General features: G+C 28.7%; 1 long non-coding RNA gene, 1 other non-coding gene and 1 pseudogene across 3 annotated transcripts; 1 reads left to right on the top strand and 2 right to left on the bottom strand.

The window, feature by feature from the left end:
- Window positions 1-6066: 6066 nt before the first annotated feature.
- Window positions 6067-6582, bottom strand: LOC131621944 (protein ATAF2-like; annotated as a pseudogene).
- A 1774-nt stretch (window positions 6583-8356) lies between these two features.
- LOC131604961 (uncharacterized) lies at window positions 8357-9163 on the bottom strand. 2 transcript variants are annotated; one of them, XR_009284652.1, is made up of 4 exons: window positions 8885-9163; window positions 8687-8758; window positions 8505-8579; window positions 8357-8416 (listed from the first exon to the last, which is right to left on the bottom strand). It is a non-coding gene; the product is annotated as an uncharacterized LOC131604961 (long non-coding RNA). The 2 variants fall into 2 exon arrangements; XR_009284651.1 differs by lacking the exon at window positions 8885-9163 and having other exon boundaries at window positions 8687-8776.
- Window positions 9164-10272: 1109 nt separating this feature from the next.
- Window positions 10273-10345, top strand: TRNAK-UUU (transfer RNA lysine (anticodon UUU)). Its single transcript has one exon. It is a non-coding gene; the product is annotated as a tRNA-Lys (tRNA).
- Window positions 10346-10667: the final 322 nt, after the last annotated feature.

Here is a 10667-nt window from a genome sequence, read left to right on the forward strand (position 1 = left end):
TTGAAAAAGATGACTTTTGGTTGACTTTCAAAAGGGACCTGTAATGTTTTGATCCATATCTCTCAAATGAAGCATTTTTGGCCTTGGCTTGTGAGAGACAAAATTTTAGAGAATTCAATTTCCTTAAAAGTTTAGTTGACTTTCTCCTATGAAAACCCTAATTTAGAAACTTTTGAATTTGTTGATTTCTGATCTTTTCTTGATGAACCATGATCAATCCTTGATCAAATGGTGAATGATACTTCAAAATAATGTTGTTTACAAAAAATCAGGAGTTTTGACTGTACTTTGACCACAGTTGACTTTTAGGTCAAACTAGTCGACTGTTGACTTTTTGAGCAATTGAGTGATCAATCCTTTGAATTGAGGCCTGAATTTTGTCATGGAGATAGTTTGAAACATCATAAGTCATATGAGATGCATTGGGGCCTTTGATCCATTGATTTTCTTCAGAAAAACACAAACCCCAATTCCTTGAGCCATTGTTTAGGAGGGGTGTCTTTGAGCCTTGAACTTTGATATGAGTTTGAATTAAGAGAAATAGGATGGGAAAATTTTGGGGTATGACACATCCAATCTTATGTAACCTAAATGACGAGAGTTTCAAACTAATCAGATTTTTGGGACTTGCTTTGATTATTTAGACATTTCATAATCTATTAGTTTTTATTTTACTTTCTTTTCAGTTTTTCGTATATCTTCATTTTTCAAATTAAAAATAATTTAAAATGATGATTTATCACAAATTTAAATGATCAATTATTTACTACTGTTTTAATATACTATTTATTTGATTTGATCATTATGTATTACTTTGATAAAAAAGTATTATTGTGTATTATACAATTAAATTTATCATTTTTATAAATGCATTTAAATAAATTATATATTAATTCAAGTTTATGGAGTCTTCTTTATAATCTGTATTTTAAAATGTAATAATTTAATATTTTTTATCATATTTTTTTGTTTATTATCATTAAAAATACTATTTAATTTTTTTAACTTCAATTTTATCAAATTGAATAATACTACATAGTTGTTCATACAACTAACTTTTTATCTTGCGGTTCACTATCAAATTATTACCTTTATTTGAAGATAAAATTTTTATTTTCAAATATCAATTTTTTTCTTTCTCCATGTCACAATTTTTTTATTATTATTTAATACAATTGAGTTTATATAATAATTGTTTATTTTACAATTATGTAATTCTATTTAAATTCACATGTGTATCTAAATACATCATTTGTCAAGTTTACCATTTTATTTTGTATAATCATATTATTTGTTGTAATATTTTGATTTCATAATTTTTTATTGTACTTTCCCAATAAAAATGAGATTTTCATATGTATATCTAAAATAATTATTACGTCAAAATTAAAAAAAATGCACCCGTGCGGAAGCACGGGTATCTTACTAGTTTTATATAGAAAATGATAGGTCATAACTATAATAACGTTATACTAAAATACCAATAAATTTTATGTTTGCATTCTCCCACACCTATAAAATTCCACATAAACACACATTGTTATTTACTCGATGTCTTTGATATACATTTCACAAATTCGTAATTTTCTATGATTTTCACCATGATAACTTCAATAAGTTTTTTATTTTGTTTTATTTTTCTTTCTATGTTTTTTTAGATAAGTTTATTTTATTATTAAATCTCATATTCAATTATTCGATTTTCATGTAAAATATATTGTATATTTTTGTTGATCAGCTGTGATTGAGTTCACGATTGAAGTGAATCTAATTAAGAAGGTGACAATCAAGTATGCAAATATTGATATGATGTTTCATTTAAGGAACAAAAGATATGAATATTATAGATCATCATTAGTCTATTTTTTTTGTTCAGATAACCCTCTTCATCCAACAAAGTTATATCGGAGACCAAAACATGGTTAAAGGAGCTTTAGATGACCTTGAATAAAGAAATTTCTATTATAATTTTATGAATTTTTAATGTTCCACATGTTTCTGCTCATTGTGAGTTTAAATATGTGACTTTAGTTTTAAATTTCCACTTTTTGGTACTCTTCGAAATTGTATGATAGTTTTTCTTCTTTTTCTTTTTGAAAGCAAGAAATTATATTAAAGCAACCAAGATTCGAGATTACATCCCACAAGAGGGCCGATCAAGAAAATTACAAATTGATTGGAACCTAACTTAAGTAAAACAACGGGTTATTGCTAAACTCGTAGAAGTTATAATTGGAATGAGTAATTTTCCCGATGAACGACCACCTCCAAACGAGCGCTTTACAACTCCAAACGACATCCCTCGAATTCCACGAGTCGTTGTTGAAAACAATGTCGTTTCTTCTATTTCTTATTTTATACACGTGTCTTGATTATTTGTTTTTTTTTGTAGCAAAGTAAAAGACTATTAATTTGTTATCTATGTCAATATAGGAAGATCAAGTCACTATTACATGATCAATCAAATATTTAATCTTTATTTTTTTTTAATGATATTAATATATATATATATATATATATATATATATATATATATATATATATATATATATATATATATATATATATATATATATATATATATATTACAATTTTTAAATTGAGAAATAAGACAGAATATTTTTATTTTATTTGGTTTATTTTAATGGGAGGATTTTAAGGAATCAATGTCATGGTGTAAAAAGTGGATATTTTTATGTGCAAGTATATTAAACATACATACAATATTATTTATAAAATATGTTATAGGTAAAAGAAATTATTAATAAATGTTTTAAAATATGTTATTGGTTTATATTTATCTTATTTTATTTTATTTTTCTTTTTTCTTAATTTATTTTGGGTATGGTAGTTTTTCTGTAATTAAAAATACTTAGTTTTAAAAATACTAAATTCCAAAATTTTACACAAAAGAGAATACTTTTAATACAAAAGGTAAAAAAATTATTTAAGAAGTTAAAAGATTTAAATGTTTAAGAAACATTTGAATCAATATGGTAAGATAAGAATCAATATGTTTAAATGATTTTAAAATAAAATATCTAGAAAATATATGATTTAAACTTTTTTTATATTTGACATTGAATAAATTTTTTATTAGATTTTGTAAATTATAGAGTAAACACTAAATGAATAATTAAAATTTAGATTGATATACTCCTATATATATTATGAACAAATAATTTAATGTAACACTTTTTATAATATTGTGTTATTCACGTAAATATGACATATCTTTCAAATTTATAAACATAATTGAAATTTTTTTATACATAAATTATTAAATATTCTCATACTGTTAAATAATATTTTTTATATTTAATATAATTAAAACATGTTTAATCATATGATTATAATTTATATATAAATTATTTAATTAAAAATTATAATCAAACCCGTGCAACGCACGGGCCATATATCTAGTAACTAGTAACAAACCCGTGCGTTCGCACGGGTTCTGGTATGGAACGCGCATTTGTTTCAGATGTATATTTTTTAATAGAAAAATGTCTGGTTACCCGTGAAAAAATAATAATTGAATATATAATTAATAAAACAATATTTTGATATATTTCAATTTTTAATATATTATCTTTAAAAAATATGTATCTTAAATTAAAAATAATTTTTTAAAAAATAGATACATACATAATTTAAAAACAACACATTTTTCTCGTATTTGGTTTAATTCATTATATTTTATTTTATTTTCTTTAATTATACAAAAAATAATAATTCGTGCATTTATACAAATTTTGGTATGATTACTCGTGCGTATAAAATAACATTTGTATAAAATAACATTTGAAATAGATTAAATTAAGTAGATTAAACCTTTTATTTTATTCTTCTAAAACCATTAACATTCCATATCTTAACAGTATTACCAGAGTCTTCTAAAATCATTAACATTCCATACCTTTTATTATAATTTCATGAATTACCTATCAAAGTCTTCTCTAATGTAAAATCATTAACATTATCTTAAGAGTATTATCAGAAGCTACAGTTGCAAAATACCTAAAAATATCACCGAGAAATATTAACGTCTTAAATAAACTTAGAGATACATTAGGAATTTAAAGATAAAAATATTGAATATTGGAGCATGAGATTTAGTTTCTTGCATTCAGCCCAAATCCAATGAAAATAGCCCCGCTCTCTTTTAGTTTAATGAGATTTCAATTCTTAAATGATAGATCTTTAAACAACATAAATTAAATATTTAATTTGTTATCCCAAATTTCTTTATGCCCATAATTTTTCTCAATGGGTGAGAGATAAAGAGGGAGGACATAAAAGAAGCACTGATCAACCGTAGGCTAAGGAAATGGTGGAGATGCATGGCTATTGGGTGTATACTGGAATTAAGAGTGCATGCGGGATGTAAAAGAGAAAGAAGCATTGCATGTGTTAGCCTGATGAGTGACTATAGTGTTACAACTTACAACTACAAGTATTATAATTCAAATATTTCACAATATTATTTTGGATTTGTTTAATATTTTCATAGAGAACATTTAAAAATCTATTCTAAACTGATATCCATATACAGTAAAAAAAGAGTTCATAACTCCTACCAATTTACAGGTGCATGAATTTGCTGTCAAATCCTATTTTGATCACCAGATATTAGTTCAGTCTGTTGAATCACATGCAAAATCAGTGAGAACCTCAATGCAAGAACCTCTACATACAGAGATCTCATGTAGTTGGATATTTTAAGAACTAAGGAACCATAGCAAATGAAGAAAAATAATCAAAGAGACATGTTTGATGCTTCAAATGAATATAAAGAAAGGTATTCAAAAAAGAAAAATGAGTGAAGTTATTTCACAGATTGAAAAATTATTGAATTAGAGAGGATACATAAAGACAAATACTGATATAGATTGAACCATTGACTCTTTGATCAACACTAACAATCAGCATCAGCATTAGAATAATATCTAAAAACACCCTAAATTGCATGACAATAGTCCATTATAATCAGTCAATAAAAACCCGTGCGTATGCACCGGTTCTGGTCGGTCACACGTATTGTTTTTCCAAATAATAATTGTTGTTTATAAAAAATACATTAATGAGAACAAAATTAATGTTTGAAGTACATAAATTTTTTTATTCAAAATAAATTATAAGCAGTTTTTGAAAATACAATTACATGGTATTTAATAACTTTTTTGGAAACAGTAATATTTAGTCAACATTCAACAAAATATTTAGTCCACATTCAACAGGGTGAATTGAAAATTTTGCCTTAAAATTTAAAATCAATAATTCAAATTGAAAACTCATCGTTATACTGAAATAAATAGGCTAATGAATAACCTTAATAACAATTTTATTTATAATGAATAGCATTTTTGCTCTTACATTAAATTATAATTATGTTTTTTTTTTGTGGAAACAGTAATGTTGATATCCTCATAAAGATATGCATGTGAATAGTATATTGGTATGGTATAGAGGTCTACACTGATTTTTAGTGTTTAAAGTGTAATTTCAACTGATCACAACTGAAAATGGTCAGTAGTATAACATATCAGGAAAGTTTGAGAATTTAAATTAGAAAGAGGAATTGATACAAATATTAGATGCATTTGTTGATTCTATAATTAATCTATAGATTTCATACAATAATATCTCAGCTGCTAGAGAACAAAATTCTAAAACCACCTGCTAGGCTGCTATATATTTGAACTGGTTCATGACAGCTTGTTAGGAATGCAGCTGTAATCTGGTGCAGAATTTAAGCGTTTAGTTTCTAAAGAAAAATAGCGAAACTGGATCTATATGCGATACATTATTAGTTCGAGGGAATACCATAATTTCATGGTTGCGGGTTCACTGTATTGAGCCTGTGGTTGCCTTAGCTGAAGACTGATCGGCGCATGTAAATCATATCCATTGATAGTGCATGAAAGATTCGATGCACATTTTCTTCATTTGTACTCCTTGCTTCATAAACCTTCTTCTGTAGCTCTGCATTTTCTTTCTGAATGAAGTCCATTTTTTTATGGAGTTCAGCATTTTCTTGATGGACAAGAGTTCCCTACAATGGCATTAACGAAAATTGGTCAGAAATTTGTGAGAAAGCCTAGTCACATACAGCGAGAAAACCATACTCGTGTTGAATTTCTCAATCTTTCCTTTCTTGTTGTAAATTCTACATAATACCTAATCATCAAGCTGCAAATAAAAAATCAAACTAAAATCAGATAAAAAAATTCTATGAAACATTTCCAGACACTTCGACATCACCAACAATAATTTGAAAAATTAAACTTAATTGGACACTAAACATACCCTTAAATTATTTTTCTTGCTGGCGGGCCTATCAACGTTGGCAAGACGATATTCATGCATAATCCAATTAGTTTTCACTCCTTTGGGGGCTTTACCGGCATAGAAAACCAGTTTTTTTTGTATCCCCATTGGTTTCACTTTCCCAGTTGGTTTATCAGCTCCAGTAGCCTTCCAGTAACCACTTCCGGCAACCCGGTTAGGCCGGGAACTGTTCGAGTATTTTCGATCCCCCTGAGAGAAAAAGTACCATTCTTTCTCACTGTGATAACCCATTTCTGCATACATCACCAAAAACAAATTATTCATATGCAATTAGAAAGAAAAGTAACAAAAGAAATTATTTATAAGTGAAAAAAGGAAGTATCAGAAAGCTGCCATGGATCAAACTTATACAAATCAACTTCTTTAACAACAGAAACAAAATATGGACAGTTTCCTTTTATATGATTTTGCAACTGCATCTTTCTGACCGTCATATCAAGTGGCAGCATAATTACACTTCCAAGTATGATATCAAAGATGTGTATTTTACCATCCTGCTTCAACTATTACCAACACATTCCTTTTCTATCTCTTCAACTTACCTGTATAAATCGAATTGAAGTTTGGCTTAAAACACACATGACAGAGGTTAATGATAAAGTGTGTGCAACCAAATTCCATGATTATAGGGATAAAATGATTTGAACATGTGCTATTTACAACAGAATTTAATAACATAATTTCAAATATCTTAACAGAAACATGAAAATGAAAAATCATTCACAACTTGATAATGCTATTTACCTCTAAGCTTGTTGGCCACAGCTGCAATCCAGGCTCTGCCTTTGACGTTAAATGCATATCTCGTGGTCGAGACCAGCCGAATAAATCCCACCGGTGTTTGCGAATCGGTAGCACTCTCCATAAAAAAAATGTAATATTGGCTGCGCAAGAAGAGAGCGAGCCCCTTTAGGTAAGAAATTCAGAATCTGAAACATTCAAGAACTTGTCAAATACCTTTAAAGGGTAAAAACAGTCCATACACCTTACCATCATATCAGTCCATACGCCTTACCATACATCCAAACCAAAGCGAATTTAAAACCGTCATCGCACCATATGTATGCCATTCAAGACCTGCTACATAACAGAAAAATGCTCACATTAAAACCAGTCCAGTTCAGCATATTCATACCTACACTAAGTCAATTCAAGTCCAGTTCTAAACTGAACCATGCCCTGCATCCTTCATTCTCCAAGCTATCCTTGAGTATTCAAACATCAAGCCAAACATTGATATCCATGGTAAAATAAAGCAAAAGTTGAATCTAAACAAAGTAGAAATTAAAGTAAACCAATTTTATACATATCCAACTATATGATGAACCACATTCACATTCAGAACATCAACCATGGTAAATAACCAACCTCTGCCAAAAATGCCAACCTGCATAAATACAAATCTTATGCATCATTATGTAACCAACTTTTGTTATTTCTTTTTAACTAAGAAATGGAATAATTGTTACACAAAGAAGATGCTAAAGTTTGTAACAAAAACCCTAAAATCAAAACATGACATTCCAAAGCATCATCTAAAGGTAATCACATTTTTCTTAAAAATTACTTCTTTATCAACCAGTCAGTTCTAAAAGCTTGTAACAAAAACCCTAAAAACAAATTGGAAAAAACCTGAAATTTTAGAACAGAAAACGATTTGAAACCATAAACTAACCAACAACGCATCATATCAAAGTGTAGATCCACAAATAAGTTGAGTGAGATGATAGGATCGGGGGACAAAGCTACCACCGCAAAATCGAGCGCTGTGAAATCGCCGAAAACTTCAGATCTGCCGCCATAAACTCTTCGTGTGAAACAATACCACAAACCACAAATAAATTTCCATCTTCTTCGCTTGAAATCGAATCAAAAGAGCAGAAGAACATGAAGAAAGAAGAGGAAGAGACAACTTCAAAGAAAGAAAGAATGAGAAATGTGAAGAGAGAGCAAATTAGAAAAAAATCAGTCAAGATAGCAAGCTTACGAAAATTCCCAACCTACACTTGACGAAGCAAAGCCGACACCGAATATGTTCCCACCATTAAAGGCAATTTCAAAGATGCTGCAAAGACAGTTTCAAAGTTGTACCTCAACAACAATTAATGCAATCAATATATGATTTGTTTGAATCAACAAACCGAAGGACCAACCTTGTTTACGACCAACAACGACAAAACATTGATTTTGTGGACACTATAACAATAAAACAGCAACAATGTTCAAACCTTCATCAAAAAATAATTAACAAAACATTGTAAGCAAACAAAAAAATGTCACTTCGTTGGCAATTCGAAAATAAAGGTTGAAATCAAACTTGTTTCAGAATACTCACCGGCAACCTCTTCGACCGAACACCGATGATAAATCTATAAAATTAAAACCGTAATTTTCCCGTTATTGAACCCTTGCCACAAAACCAAAACCCTAATTTTAAACACAAAACCAAACAATTCAGAAACAGATACAAATCGAAGAAATTTCATAACCGACACAAATCGAAGAAATTTCATAACCGATACTCAGAACATACCTTTATATACTCCAAATCCTCCCTGCACAAAATTCACCCCAAACCCTAACATGAAGAGTGACATACAATAACTACAACATCTTCAGTAGTTTCGAAGCTCCGTAAGTTTCCGTGGACATACCAGAAACGCTCCAAGAGTATCATAGAGTACCATCCGGTTTGTAAAGAAGAAAGAAAGAAAAAGGAAAGGGAAGAGAAGAAACGTGAGAGAGAAAGTGAGAAAGGAAGAGAGAGAGAATGAGAGAAAGGACTGAGAGAGAGAAGAAATTGAAATTTTGAATTTAAGGTAGTGAGATACATCTATTTGGCAATTCAAAAAGATATACTTTTTCAGTAACCATTAAGTTGTAGTTCCCCCATATGACATCATCAATTCATTCATTCCTAAAGAGCAAAGGCACAAAACAACAACTATACAATTGAAAGTCAATTATATGACATCATTAGTTGAAAGAAAGTAAATTTATGACCAAAATTGTCCCCATTTTGGAGAGGTGGCAAAATTAGAAGGAAGGGTATTTGGGTGTTTTCCAGAACAATTTCCTTTCTTATATTATAGATGGTGAAATCTCCCAGTCTCCCTCTTACCCTAGTTTATCTTCCTTCTCTATGCTTTTCTCTTCACGTGTTTTCCCAAAATCTTTTTCCTACCTCTCCCTAATTATATATTATTTTTCCTTAACATTACTCATAATATCAATAATAATATTAATAATAATAATGGTAATATATATCTCATCTATTACTAATTATATTATCATTATAATATTATTCTAAAGTTTTTATTGGAATTAATCAATTAAGACTAAATTCTCACACCCATTCTTACCACATGTCTTTAATTATGCCAGTATAAATTTACGATCAAAACACACGATAATTAAATATTTGAATGAGAAGTAATAAAAAGAAATATTTAAATGGTCTGTTAGAATCCTCTCATCAAACTTGTTATCCATAAGCTTAGAAAATTCTTGTCAAAGTTCTATATTAGTATGATCAAATATATCAATTTTATAAATTTAAACAATCAAATTTTATTTATAGATGATTTTATATATATGGCTTCTAGTTTAATTTTTACATGAATAAAAGAACACGTTCTTAGACAAATTATTAATTATCACAAGTGAACCTCTCATATATCATGTCATGGTCTTTATTAAAAGAATATAAGTAATAAATATAGAAAATTAAATATCATCTTCATAAATCTAAACAATCAAGCTTTATATAAATAAAGCTAAATAAAGGTATACTTAGCCTCTTAAAATATTTTCTAAATATATAACAAGCACGATATAAATGTACTGTCACATGTAAACCTCTCTACATTTCATTGTCACCCTTAAGGAGTATAAAACAATGGGAGTCATCTCTACCAGCAAGCCGTCTTAGCTCAGCTGGTAGAGCGCGTGGCTTTTAACCACGTGGTCGTGGGTTCGATTCCCACAGACGGCGAAATAGTTTTATTTTTACTTTCTCCTTGTGCAAATCATCTTTCATATCACACAAATAGTTCATCTCCTGAGCTCTACTCTATTCAGAATAACCTTCATCATGGTACCTACTCTCAACTTTATTGACTAGGTAATGATACGCCTCTTTATCTATTTCTAATAGTGTTTAAAACATGTTCTTGATATTTTGAATCCTCATTGAAAGTTGTTTAACATGCACTTCTTAATTAAATCATTTAAAAAATCACTTTTTACAACCATTTAAGAAAGAATTATATTATGATTAACACCTAAATAGAAAAGTAAAGATCCAATCTTTTGAG

The sequence above is a fragment of the Vicia villosa genome, linkage group LG1 (genome assembly GCF_029867415.1).
Source record: "Vicia villosa cultivar HV-30 ecotype Madison, WI linkage group LG1, Vvil1.0, whole genome shotgun sequence".
In the NCBI taxonomy this organism is placed as follows: domain Eukaryota; kingdom Viridiplantae; phylum Streptophyta; class Magnoliopsida; order Fabales; family Fabaceae; genus Vicia; species Vicia villosa.